The sequence below is a fragment of the Colobus angolensis genome, unplaced genomic scaffold (assembly GCF_000951035.1).
Source record: "Colobus angolensis palliatus isolate OR3802 unplaced genomic scaffold, Cang.pa_1.0 Scaffold156, whole genome shotgun sequence".
Classification (NCBI taxonomy): Eukaryota; Metazoa; Chordata; class Mammalia; order Primates; family Cercopithecidae; genus Colobus; species Colobus angolensis.
The window spans coordinates 65,839-79,767 of NW_012114666.1; the positions used below are offsets into that span (position 1 = coordinate 65,839).

The 13,929-nt window shown below is 51.2% G+C and overlaps 1 long non-coding RNA gene across 1 annotated transcript; it reads right to left on the reverse strand.

The window, feature by feature from the left end:
- Positions 1-10,967: 10,967 nt before the first annotated feature.
- LOC105507948 lies at positions 10,968-13,531 on the reverse strand. The gene is made up of 2 exons (XR_001001181.1): positions 12,201-13,531; positions 10,968-12,113 (listed from the first exon to the last, which is right to left on the reverse strand). It is a non-coding gene; the product is annotated as an uncharacterized LOC105507948 (long non-coding RNA).
- Between the last annotated feature and the right edge of the window lie 398 nt (positions 13,532-13,929).

Sequence of the window (13,929 nt, forward strand, 5' to 3'; positions counted from 1 at the left end):
ACTTCCAGGGTGCAAATCTCAGCACTTGACAAATCCAACCAGATTGTCATTGTCCCTCTAACCCAGGCCGAGCCTCTGGATGCCGTAAAGATACCCAAGGCTGTCGCTGGCATCCTGCCCACCCCTCGCAGCTGTCCTGCAGGAGCCTTCTTCCCTAGGGGCCCCTCCTGGGCCCAGGTAGCCGTCAAAGTATTCAAGCAGAACCTCCCAGGCTGGGTCAGCTGCTGAGGGTTACAAGATTCTAAACTCGGGACAGCAGGTGACTGTGCAGTGAAGCATTCATCTTGCCCAGAGAGAGCTGGCCTCTGTCCTTGGCTCCTGGGAGGCGACCACTAAGCCCTTGGGATGTCCTGCCTGATAAGAGTGTCTTTGTTTAACTGACGTCTTGGGCCATCCCAGATTGCTTATGCTGAAAGTATGCTTTATGGCGGGGGCCTTGGGCTCCACTCCCAGAGGGCTGGAGACGGAGGTCAGCCACGTGGGTGGGCAGCCATGTCTATGTGGCAAAGCCCCAGTGGATACTTCCAGTTCTGGCAGCACTTGTGTGCAGTCACACATCACGTGGTAAGTGGCGTTCGCGCCACTTCCCTGAGACAGGAGAGCTGGAACTCACACCCAGAGCCCTCCTGGGCCTTGCCCCACGCGCCCTTCCCCGGGCTGACTTCACTCTGCATCCTTCGCTGGAGGAACTGCAGCTGTGAGCACAGCCGTGCTGCTGAGTTCTGAGAGGACTCCAGCAAAGTGCCGAACCGGAGGGAGGACTTGGGAACTCTGGAAAGATCTATCCTCTAGCTGGATCTCTATTTCCACCTCAAACTAAGGAAGACCAACAAAAATCTCCCTGGTCTTTTTACGGGTCTCTGCATTTAAATGGCCTATGTGCAGACGCATGTACGTTTCGGCTGAAGGTCTGCATCTCAACATGGAGCCTCAGGCACTGGTGTATGGAGAGTTTTGGGCGCCTCGGCAGCACAGGAACAGTCCCTTCCCTTGACCCTGGCTCTCAGGACTGTCGCCCAGTGCGTGGGCATGGCCAGCTGTGGCAGAGTCCCTGGAGCTCAATCCTCACCATGTACTGGAGAGCTGTATCCACACACTGGCCAGGTTTTCTTCCTGTTACACGTATCGAGTAGCTACTACAGGCCTGGCATGGCTCAGGTGCCCAGGACACAAACAGAAATAGACAAAACTACCGCCTTCAGGGCAACATTCCCCTGCTGGCAGGGGGTGGAGGGAGTCTCATTGCCCGTCAACCCTGCAAAGGCACTGACAAGGCCTGCAAGAGAACTCTTAATTTTGAAGAACTTGACATTTCTCTCTCTCCCTCTTTTTTTTTTTTTCCACCTACAAACACCTCCCAGCACTCCGTGGAGTACGTAGTCCCCACACACCTCAGGAAACAAAGGCGGTCCTGCCACCCCACCTACCTGTGGCATCTCCACCTCTCCATCCACCTCTTGCTCCTCATGGCCCACGATGTTGTAAGAGAAAGACTCTGTGTTCCCAGAAGAACACAGCTTACGGCTCAGCCCGGAGATGATGAGGCCCACAAGAGCCATCCCAGGGCCTGGAGGCCGCAGGTGCACAGCGTTCCCTGCATCCACGTGGCTGAGCCTGATGGGACAGAGGCACACACCTGTGGGCTTCCTGAGAGAGGCTGCCTGTCTGTGTGGGGACTATGCAGCCTGGTGCTCTCCCTCCCACAATGGTTCGTTCTCTTTCCTCTTCTCTCCTCTCTCTCTTCCTGTCTCCTTCCCTCCTCTTCCCTCCTGTTCTCTCCTCCTCTCTCACTCCCTCCCTCCTGTGGGTATGGTGAGAATTCTGTAGATAAATTAGCATTATCAATACTATTATTGTCAACGTGCCTATTATTATTTTCTCCTAATGACAGCAGAACCACATGGTGTGCAGTTAGAAGAACATGGGTCCTGGAGCCCCTGGCATGTTTGACTCCCAGCTCTGCTACTTACAAGCTGTGAGAGCACGGCCAGACATCTGCCCCTTCCTCGCCTCATTCTCCGCATCAGGAGCACAGGTGTGAGATTAAGTGGGTAGATCTGTGAGGGCTGCGTGGCAGGCCGCGGAGGATGCTGTGTTTTCTGCATCACGGCGGTCACTTGCTGAGCCCCTTCTTGGCTTTTCTGTGACTCCTCTGGCACTTCCATGACACTGGGGGGCTGCGGCACTGACCTGGTCTTTCCCATGTGGGTCCTGCCTCTTCACCCAGGTGTCAGGTTCCCTGCGGAAAGACCAGGTCTTGTTCTGCTCACTTGGGACTGGGCAACCCGGAGCTTCTCAAAAAATAGGAGCTGGGTGGGTCTGAATGTACCCAACACCCACCCACAGTAACCTGTCCGGGGCCCACCCTCATTCCCGAGGCTCCCTGCTTACCTAATGATTCCAAGATGTCCTAGAACCTTCTCCCAAACAGCACCTGCAGAAAAGATGGCGGCCTGGGCTCCAGCCTCACAGGTGTTTTCTGGGCCACAGGGCGAGGCTGTGGGCAGGGCCTTTCTCGTCCCAGCCCCCAGCACTGCGCCTGGCTCTCAGCAGACACTGGCGGAATTATTTGAGCAAATTCAGGTTTTCCCAAGCAAAAGAAACTGCACTATGTTCTCAGGTCTGTTAGGTCCACATTGAGAGGGGCAGAGGCCCACGGCTCTCTGCAGGAGGTGGGAAGGGCCTCTGTCCACCTGGCTGGCCATCTCCGACCTGGCAGGTCAGAGAGCCCCTGTGTCCGCACTCCGGGCTGCCCACTTGCCTTCCTCCTCGGCCTCCTTGGACACTCACTGAGGGCAGAGGCAGCCCCCAACCTCTGCAAGGATGGCCAGCCAAGAATAAGCCCTGCAGCAGCACGAGTGTGACAGGGGCCTAGGAAGGGAGCCCCTGACGCGGGGGAGGCCGGAGAGCAGCCTCTCAGCTGAGTCCTGAGGACAGCGGAGGACACGAGCTTCAGAGGGAAGCTCTTCGTGGGGTCTAAGGAGTCAAACGCCTCATTGCCAGGTAAGGAGCTCAGTGCAGAATGTCTGGGATGGATAAATCGAGGGACAGCCACCGAAGCACTTTCTTAGAAACACACTGGCAAATGACACAGGCGGCAGCTGGGAAGGCAGTGAGGAGGAGCCGCTGGAGACGGTGGGGCTGAGGACTGGATTTGTCATCCTCAACCTACAGAGGTCTTTGGCTTTTAAATTACGTACATTATCTTACTTGGATAAAAACAATGCAATACTAGATTGTCTTAATTCCTCTGATCAGAGTAAGAGGACCAGAGCCTCAATGATACGGAGATGAATCGTATCAAGTTCAGCTGCAGGTCAGCGATGGTGCGGCCATCTATTGAGTAGGACACAGCAGTTAAGAATGAGGAGGAGCTCATACTCTGCTCTGGAGAGAGGTCTAAAATACGTCATTACACAGAGAAGACAATGAAGCCAGCGTGCTCAGAAAGACATCCGGTGCTGGGGAGACACCCATCCCCATCCCAAACAGGCTACAGCCATCAGGTGGCAGCCGGCAGCTCCTTCATGGAGTACTTTCCCTTCCTTTATTGTCCCTTTCGGCCAGAGTTTCCATTTTCAGAATAAGCATGGATTTCAATTGCAATCAGAAAAGTGCTTATGCCATAAAAATATATAAAAATAAGTTTAGAGGAAATAAGTGTAACTTCATGTTCCTTACTAGACCACCAAATGGTTCAAGAAACATCGGAGGGAGCGGCCCAGTGAACCAGGAGGTTGGGGTCCTGAATTTGTATTTGCTCAGTCTAGCAGCCCTGTGCTTTGGGGGCTGGGGACCCTCTGAGAGCTTGATGGAAACTGTGGACTTTCTTCTGGAAAAGGTCCACTTTGTAAACAGTCCCAGAGAATTCAAGGAGCCCTCTGAAAGTGCATCAGTGAATTTAGACCAGGACTTGGAAAACTTGTTCTGTAAAGCACCTGATAGTACACATTTGTTGTTGTTTTTGTTGTTGTTTGAGACAGAGTCTTGCTCTGTTGCCCAGGCTGGAGTGCAATGACATGATCTCGGCTCACTGCAATCTCCACCTCCTAGGTTCAAACAATTCTCCTGCCTCAACCTCTCAAGTAGCTGGGATTACAAGTGCCTACCACCACGCCAGGCTAATTTTTTTGTATTTTAGTAGAGATGGGGTTTCACCATGCCGGCCAGACTGGTCTGGAACTCCTGACCTTGGGTGATCCACCTGCCTCAGACTCCCAAAGTGTTGGAATTACAGGCATGAGCCACTGCACCCAACTGATAGTACATATTTTCAGCAAAAGCAGCTGTAGATGAAAACTACACAAGTAGATATGGCTGGGTCCCAAGAAAATATTATGAGAAGGTCAAATCTGGGCTCCCAGAGTCATTTCTGTGTCCTAAGAAATAGATTCTTGGCTGAGCGTAGTGGCTCACAACAATGCTTTGGGAGGCCAAGGAGGGAGAATGGCTTGAGGCCAGGAGTTAGGGACCAGTCTGGGTAACATAGAAAGATCCCATCTCTACAGAAAATTATAAAATTAGCCAGTCATCGTGGCACACACCGTATAGTCCCAGCTACTCAGGGGGCTGAGGCAGGAGGATTGCTTGAGTCCAAACGTTTGAGGTTAAGGTGAGCTATGATTGCACCCCTGCAGTCCAGCCTGAGCGATGCAATGAGATCTCGTCTCAAAATATATATGTGTGTGTGTATGAAAAAGTATATATTGAGACCACGGTGAAACCCTGTCTCTACTAAACATACAAAAAAATTAGCCCGGTGCAGTGGCGGGCGCCTGTAGTCCCAGTTACTCAGGAAGATGAGGCAAGAGAATGGCATGAACCGAGGAGGTGGAGCTTGCAGTGAGCCGAGATCGTGCCACTGCACTCCAGCCTGGGCGACAGAGTGAGACTCTGTCTCAAAAAAAAAAAAACAAATTGTGTGTGTGTGTGTGTGTGTGTATATATATATTATATATATATATTATATATATTATATATAATATATATATATTTATATTGTAGGTTTTGTGGCCACATATGGTTTCTATTACCTCTTTCTTCCCCTCCTTTTCTTCTTCACGACCCTTAAGAAATGTAAAAACCATTCTTAAAAACAGGCCGTGGGCTGTATTTGGCCTCTGAGCCATAGTTTACTAATTTCCAGTCTATACAATTGTATTTAAAGTGTATTTCTTATGTATAGTATATTAGTCTGTTTTCATGTGGCTGATAAAGACATATCTGAGACTGGGCAATTTACAAAAGAAAGAAGTTTAATTGGACTTACAGTTCCATGTGGCTGGGAAAGCCTCACAATCACAGCACAAGGCAAAGAGGAGCAAATCATGTCTTACATGGATGGCAGCAGGCAAAGAGAGGGCTTGTGCAGGGAGACTCCTGTTTTTCAAAACCATTAGATCTCATGAGACTAATTCATTATCATGAGAATAGCACTGGAAGGGCCTTCCCCCATGATTCAATTACATCCCACTTGTCCCTCCCATAACATGTGGGAATTCAAGATGAGATTCTGGTGGGGACACAGCCAAACCCTATCATTTAACATATGATTGGATTCTGGTTTGTTTTGTTTTTTTTTTTCAATCCAATGTGACAATTTTTTTCATTGCTATATTTAAACTGTTTCAATTTAATGTCATTATTGATATAGTTAGATTTAGGTCTACCATTTTATTATTTTTCTATTTTCTCATTTTTTTCTATGTTCCTTTTTCTGTCTTCTTTTGAATTATGTGAATATTTTTAGCATTCTATTTATTTTATTTATTGGTTTTTGTTGTTATATCTCTTTGTGTTATTTTTTATTTGCTGCTTTAGGTATTATATACATACTTAACCTTTCATAATCTATTTAGAGTTAGTATTTTATCATAACATGTAAAATATAGAAGGCTTATAACCACGTGGTTATCTTTACCTTCTCTGTGTCATACTTTACCCTCTTTATGTTATACTTTTAACTTCTCTGTTATAATTGTCATATGTATTAAATCTACATACATTGAATCCCCTTGATAATGTTATAATATTTGCTTTTTATAGCTTATATACATTTTAGGTACTTTGGAGAAGAAAAGTAGCCCATTATATTTACCAGATATTTACCTTTTCTGTTGTTCTTCCTTCATTCCTGAAGTTCCAAGTCTTATACTGGTGTAATTCCTTTGTCTGAAGAACATCCTTTCTTTTAGAGTAGGTCTACTAGTGTTGATTCTTTAATTCTTTTCTTCTTCTTCCTCAGACTGTGTCTTTTTTTTTTTCTTTCATTCTTGACAATTTTTGCTCTGTGTAGAATTCTGAGTTGACAGTTCTTTTGCTTCATGCTTTTAAAGATATGTTTCTGTGTCTTCTGACAACCATTTTTTCTGGTTAATCTTCAGTCATTATTTATCACTATGGTAGGCGTGCTTTTTCTCTGGCTGCTTTTTAGATATTTATCTTTGGTTTTCAGTAATCTGATTATGATGTGTGCGGGTGTGCATTTTTTTGAATTTATCCTGTTTGGAGTCCTCTAAACCTCTTGAACCTGTAAATTTATGGCTTTTCCCATATTTGGAAAGGTTCTGCTATCATTCTTTCAAAAAATATTTATCTGCACCAATCTTCTTCTCTTAGGGATTTCAATTAAGAGTATTAGATGTTTTGATATTGTCTTTCTGTCTGTGCCACTCTCTTCTTCTGAGATCTCTGTCCAGCAAACTCCAGCTGCCTTGGCCATCCTGGATGTTCAACTCTGTTGCTCGAGCTCATGGAGGCCTCCTGCCTGGGCTTGGCTTGGTTTCTCCTCCCTGGGCCACACCTGGAAACTCTCCCCAGGCAGGGAGCTGGGCTGGTTGGAGGCTCATGCCGTTTGTTCCATTTCTCGCAAGCATCATTCTGGTGCTGCATGTTTCTTGTGTCTGAAACACTGCTTTCTATATATTTGTCTGGCTTTCTAACTCATCTAAAGCAGTAGGTAAATGCAGCCCCTGCAGCTCTACCATGGCCAGAAACAGCAGTCAGACCAAGTTTCAAGGGGCTCTACCTCTTGGCTTGCAGGACGTCCTCACTTCCCCCCATCCCTGGGACTTTCCTGGGCTCTGACAGCCCAAATTCCACTCCCTCACTCTGAAGTCGGTAAGACTGTGGCTCTCTGTGTGAATTCCAGTCACCCCGTGCTGAGGACTGGGGCATCCTCAGGGAAATGGTCATATTCACACGGCACTCTCTCATGACCTGCAAGGCCTGTGTCCACCTCTCCCACCCCATCTCACTCCCCCATCCCTGTGTCCCCCTCTCCTTTTCAGGAGCAGTGGCCTCCTTTGCATTTCTGTAACTTGTCACGGCCCACTCCAGCCCTGGGCCTTTGCACATGCTGCATCCTGTGCTGGAACTGATTTACCCCATCTTCTGCACCCTTGAGTACTCACATCCTTGCGCTCTCAGTTCAGATATCTATACCTCCAGGGAGGCGTTCCCTACCTGGTCCCCTCCCCAAGCAATGACAGGCCTCCCTTTAAAATGTCCTCATCATGCCACCTGCCTATACTTCACAACAGTCATCCCAGTTTGTGGTGTATTTCTTTGGGCCATAATGTGATGAGCCCCTGTCTCCCTGGTGGCTGTGAACCCTGGGAGGGCAGGGGCCATCTCTCCTCAACTTTGTCAGTACCTGACACAGAGCAGAAGCACAATGAAATGTTGATTGAATGAATGAGTGGATGCAAAACTACACGCAGAGGGGAGGTGGGGGCCTGCAGTGTTCCCTGACACCATCCCCTCTGCCTAGAACTGCTGTCTGTGAGTCATTTATTTATAGCATGGGGAGGAAATGAGACTGCGCCATCTCCCAGCCATAGGAAGATACCATGTCTTCCTTCGGGGGCCCACGAGTTTGCACAGGAGTGGGCAGGAGCCACATCTGTCTACTCTGTTTGGAATTTTCAGGGCCAAGTGAGGACTGGATGGAGGAAGCAGAGCTGAGAGGGCAGAGGGTGTGGGGCGCAAACTGGACAGGGAAGGAAGCTGGACCCGAGCACCTGGGGCTACCTTTGTTTCTCCAGATCTGCACTTGGCTTTTCCTTCCCCAGTTCAGGAATTAGTCTCTGGCCATGAATGTGGAAGCGGCCAGCAAGCACGTGGTGTGCTACACGGATAAGGAAACTCGAGACCCACTGGCTGGCACGCTCCTGCACGCCCGAGAGCCTGTAGGAGCCCCTCCTTGCCCCAGCAGTGCCCTGGCACAGAGGGTTTTCTGCTGAGCACAACTGTTGCAGGGTGGGGTTTAGGACGTGACCAAAGGAGTTGTCTTTTGCCCATTTACATGGCACTTTCATGGACATATGTCCCCTTTGCATAGGTAAACAATCTGGCTGACAGACACCAGGTCTCAAAGCTACAAAAGTGGCAGAGTCGGGATTTGAGCCCAGTTCCGCTGACCTGGGCATGGCACATGGAGCCATCCTGCCTCCCGGGGCACAGGTGGCCAGAGGAGTCCAGGGCCCATCTATATTTTTTAAATGTATTATCTTTTTATTGTGGTAAAATACACATACCATAAAATCTGCCGTCTTGCCCATTTTTGAACGTACAGTCAAGTGGCATTAAGTGCATTCATAATGTACAACCCGCACCGCCATCATCTCCACAACCCCTTTCATCTCATAAAATTGAAACTCTGCGCCCTTTCAATACTAACTCCTCATACTCTCCTCCCTTCAGCTCCTGGCAACCACCCTCCTACTTTCTGTCTCTATGATTTTGACTGCTCTAACTTACCTCGTAAAAGTGGAATCCTCCAGTATTTGTCTTTTTGTGACTGGCTTATTTGACTTAACATAATTCCTCAAGGTTCATCCATGGTGTAGCCTGTATCGAAACTTCCTTTCTAAGGCTGAACATCCACACCTTATATTTGTGACATTTGATTATTACTCGTTCATCCACTGATGGATATTTGGGTTGCATCTACATTTGAATGATTGTGAATAGTGCTTCTGTGAACCTATGTGCAAATATCTCTTTGAGGCCTTGCTTTCAATTCCTTGGGGTGTATACCCCAAAGTGGAGTTGCTGCATCATGTGATCATTCTATTTGTAATCTTTTGAGGAACCGCCATACTGTTTTTCACAGCACCTGCCCCATTTTCCATTCCCACTGAGCGTGTGCCAGGGTTGTGATTCCCCCACATTTTTACCAACACCTGTTATTTTGTTTTTGTGATAGTGGCCCTCCTAATGAATGCAAGGTGGTTTCTCACCAGGGTTTTAATTTCGATTTTTCGAATGACGGTGATGCTGAGCATCTTTTCCTGTGCTTATCTGCCATTTGTGTACTTTCTTATCTATGGAAGTCCTTTGAGTGTTTTTTGGATCAGATTCTTTTATTGTTGTTGCACTTTTGGAGTTTATAGATTCCGGATATCAATTCCTTATCAGGTATATGATTTGCAAATTTTTTCCCATTGTGCAGGCTGCCTTTTTACTCTATGAATACTGTCTTTTGATGTGAAAAACCTCTTACTTTGCATGAAGTCCAATTTGTCTATTTTTTCTTTTGTTGCCTGTGCCTTTGGTGTCATAGCCAAGAAATCACTGACAAACCCCAAGTCATGAAGATGTTTGTTTTGCAAGGCCCATCCATTTTACAGACGAAGAAACCGAGGCCCAGAGTCTGGGGTATTCAACAGTAACAAGTCCTCTTGGCCTGGCTGTATGTCTCTGTCCAGCCATCTATTTATTCACTTCCCTCCCTCCCTCCCACCTTCATCAGCCAGCACACGCGTATCTGCTGGGCCATCTGGATTTGGATGCCTCCTTCCCTTTCACAAACGACCTGTGCGACCTGGGGCTCCTGCACCTGCTGGAATGGGGGAGAAGAAAACAGCACCTCCCAGGGGCTGCCTTGCATGTGGCAAATTGCTTATGATGCATTAGCTCTTCTGGTAATGGCTAATGACATCCCGATGGGGGGTAGTCCTCAGTCACCCCGCCCCTGTGGGTGCCAGGGGCACAGCCCTCCTCCAGCCTCCTGCAGGACCATGCCGGCTCCTTCTTCCGGAAGCCGTTCCACTTGCAGGCTGGGAAGACACACCTGCAGGAGGGATTCGTTTTTCTGGGACTGCATGCCAGTAGTGCTTAACAAATATTATTGGACAAGGAAGTTGGCTCTGGGCTTTCACGCACTGGAACAAGCTGGGTCATGGATGCCACAGAAACTTATCCAACTTGTTAGGAGAAAGGGGGTCTCAGGCTCAAAAGTACTCATGGTTGTGAAGTTGGGGTAACTGCCCTCATTACTGCTAAATTTATTTAAGGGAGGTGAAGGGGTCCATGACACCACTGAGTTTCTTACGCAGCCAATGGGAACAGATCGTTTAGATAGAGGCTGCCGTGGGTTCTAACTGCGCTATCAGTGAATGTAAACCAGGCTTCTAAGCTTTTTAATTGTGGGTTTTGGTTTTCAATGTTGTTTTCCTGACTGCAGAATGCTCCCTGGACTGATCCCCAAAGCCTCCAGGATTCCAGCGGGCACTGAAAGCAAAAATGGCCCATTGGCTGGATATCAGGAAGGACTGTCACCTCCCTGAGGGTGTGTTAGCATCTCATCTGCTGCATCCCTGTCCTCTCAGCTCTGTGCAAGGGAAGAAAGCAAGCCCAGGCCACAGGGAGGGGCACAGGTCTGGGCTTTGGGGACTAGCCTAGCAGCAGGGTTGCACGACGGCAGCCCCTTCCCTCCTGAGCCCTATCTGTGAGGCCGTGGGGAAGGACCCCCGCCTGGGCCATGTTCCCCAGGAGCTGAGGCTCGCGTGGGTGGGATGGGAACTTTGTGCGCTGCCGGGTTTGCCTCCGAGAGCTGCACGATGACAATGCCGTCCATGTGCGCGGGGCCTGGGCTGGACATGTGTGCAGGGCCTGGTACTTTTCCAAGGGCTTTTAAATGCATTATCTTGTTGAAGGCTCATTTGAGGCAAGGACTTGAAGCAGACGGGAAAACAACCAATTTACTGAATCCTAAATGGAGAGGAAGCTGAATGCAGTGTGTGTTTTTGCTGAATCTCAAACCAAAACAACCTTTTGTTAAAGAACAAACAAATAAACAAAAATGCTGAACACTAACTCGCCAGGGAACATGGTCTGAACTGAGGCTCCGGGCAGAGAATCAGGGCAGCGAATTCAACAGCCACTTGGGTTGTGGTGGGGGCTGTGGATGGCAGGCAAGCTCATGAACAAGAGCTTCTGGGGACCTGGCAGCGGGAGTGAGGCAGGAGATGCTGGTGGAAGTGGGTGTTTCAGGTGGGGGACCTGGGCCTTGAGCGAGGCAGGAATGAGGAGCTTTGTCAGGGGCCTCGGGTCCTGGTGTGCCAGCGTGGAGGCCCGATGTTGGGAACAGCCTGGGACAGCTTCAGAGGTTTCCTGGGGAGTCACCAGCCCGATTGGAGTTGCACTTAGAGTAATCATCTGCATCGGGAGGCGGGGTAGGATTTTCTGAGATGATTGAACATCCGAGCATTCCCCAACAGAAACAGTTTCATTCCATTTGAGTTGCCTCTTTTCAGTGTCTCTCTCTTCCATGTTTGCTGGCACAGAAGGGGAGGGCACAGATGGGTGTCTGTGTGGCACAGGGAGGGCCTGAATGGGAGGCGAGGTGGAAGACCCTCTCCCTCACATGGGCCCTAGTGGGACTCACGGGCCACAGGCCACAGACCAGTGCACACGCATGCACGCACGCACCGCCACGGTGACGCATGATCAGAGACGTGTACTTGGCCTGGAGTTCCTGCTGGAGACGAACTTCCCGGAACCCACCTCACAGGAGTCTGCTCCCTCAGGCAGCAGGGGCCAGAGGATGGGTGGTGAGAAATCCTCTTCCTCACCACCAGCCAGAGGCCGAGTCCACAGGCACCAATACCCAGTGCCTTCTGAATGGGCCTCAGTGGCCTCTCCTGCACTCCTGAGAGTCAGGTGACCATCGGTCCCTTCCGTAAACATCCGTCACAGCCTGTCAGAGGCAGCTCCCCGATGGGGTCGCCCTGAGTGGCCCTGGGTCTTCTGAGGTCATTTCAAATGTCTCTGGGGCCTGGTGCCGCCACTCCCCTGGTTTTGCACCTTTGCTGACAAAGACCTGACCTCTGGGGAGAGACTTTTCCCTCAGTTCTGGGGACCTGCATCAGGGTCCCCTCCCAGGTTGGGGACTGTACCCCTCTCACCCAGCGCACCCTCGCAGGCTGCAGGATATGGACTGGCCGGCCTTCTTGTGCAACATCAGGGTCTGGCCGCAGCAACCGAGGCCGGCCGATGCCCTGAAGACGGCCTGGTGGCTAAGTGGTGGGTGGCGCAGGAGGATTGGTGGCCTGGCTGTGACCAGAACTGGGGCTGTGGCCACGACCTGGAAATGGTCATCTACAATGACACAGCCCCCAGAGCCCAGGCTTCCTGGCGGATGCCGGTAAAACGCTCTTCAGCCTGGAAGTGCAGCCTTCAGCTGGGCTTTCCACAGCCCTCTGGCCCTCACAGCGGCCTTGAGTGTGTATGTGCAGCTCTGTGTGCCCTCAGCCCCAGGTGTGCACAAGCCGCTGGTGGCAGCCAGATCCAGGGCTCCCTTCTCTAACATGGAGGGAGGAGGGGGCCTCCCCTTCCTCTCGCCTGCTCTGTTCATCACCTCCAGCTCCTGCAGCCTTTTTCCCAAAGAGCCATTTCCATCCTCTCATCTCTCGTCCCTGTCTTTGGGATAACATCACCCAGGTGGGCCGGGGGATTCCAGGGAGGGGGTGTGGGTGGGGTCCTAGCCCCGCCTGCTTTCCCCAGCATCACTGGGCTCCTCGTGGCCCTGGTGATGCTCTCGACCAAGTTCATCTGGGAGCACTTCCTTGGAGCTTTGCGCTAGCCTGCCTGTGGGGGGTCTGCACCAAGCTCATCTTCCTGCACTGCTCCCCGGAAACCATGATCAAGTGGACCCAGAGCACCCACCTGCCCCCCAGCACTGCCAGCCACCCCATGACCCTGTTGCCAGGGCTCTGGCGGGGCCTGGGGAAGCAGCCGTTGCCTCCTAGAGCCCTTTGGCCCCGGGGAAAGCCAGGCCTCTGGCTCACCCCCACGGGCCCCCTGACGCCGGCAGGCAGGCCAGGCCAGCCAGCAGCTGGTGCCCAGCTGGGTCCCTGGTCCTGAGGCCGCCTTTGTGCCTGCACAAGGGAGACTCAGTTCCTCCCCTGCTCCCTGACCCTGCATCCTGTGTCCACACGGGCGCACCCCTGGTAGGGGGAGCAGACGGTGCCAGCTGCCCTGGAGAAGGAGCCAGGCCACCTCGTGACCTCTGCCTCCTCTGGGTGTCTCAGGGGAGGCCGGCGAGCGGGGCCTATTGCAGCACCATTAAGCAAGCTAATGACCCGTGAAGGCTCCCAGCCCGGCTGCAGCCGCCCCTGCTTGGAAGCTCCGGCTCCGTCTGCCCGGCTGCTGCCCACAATGGCTGTCATTGTGTTGGGTGGCAGTTTCCTCAGACAGGGCCAGGACCTTGGAGCCAGTTCTTGCCATTTCAGGCCCAGCCAGGGCTGTGTACACAGCAGGCAGTTAATAAATATTTGCTTGGGATCAGGCCCAGAAAGAGTCACCTTGATTTCCAGGGCTGTGGGGGCACTTGAAGTCTGGGGACCCTTGGGGTGAGGTGGCCAGGGGCTCAGGACGCAGCCTGGGGCCACGTGTGCCGCAGAGCTGCAGCCAGGTCCTCACCCTCGGCCCCAGCTGAAGAGAGGTGAGCACTGTCCCCCTCCCTGTGGGGCCTCAGACCCAATCCCTTCCTGGGGGGCCCCAGGCAGCTCTGCTGCGACTGAGGGCAAAGGGGATGCATGGCAGGGACGAGGTCCTGGCCTGCACTGTCACCCAAGCCAGTGGAAGGCGGGCTCCTGGGTGCCATGGACCCACTTCACCTGCTTTTCCTGGAGCCCAGGTTCA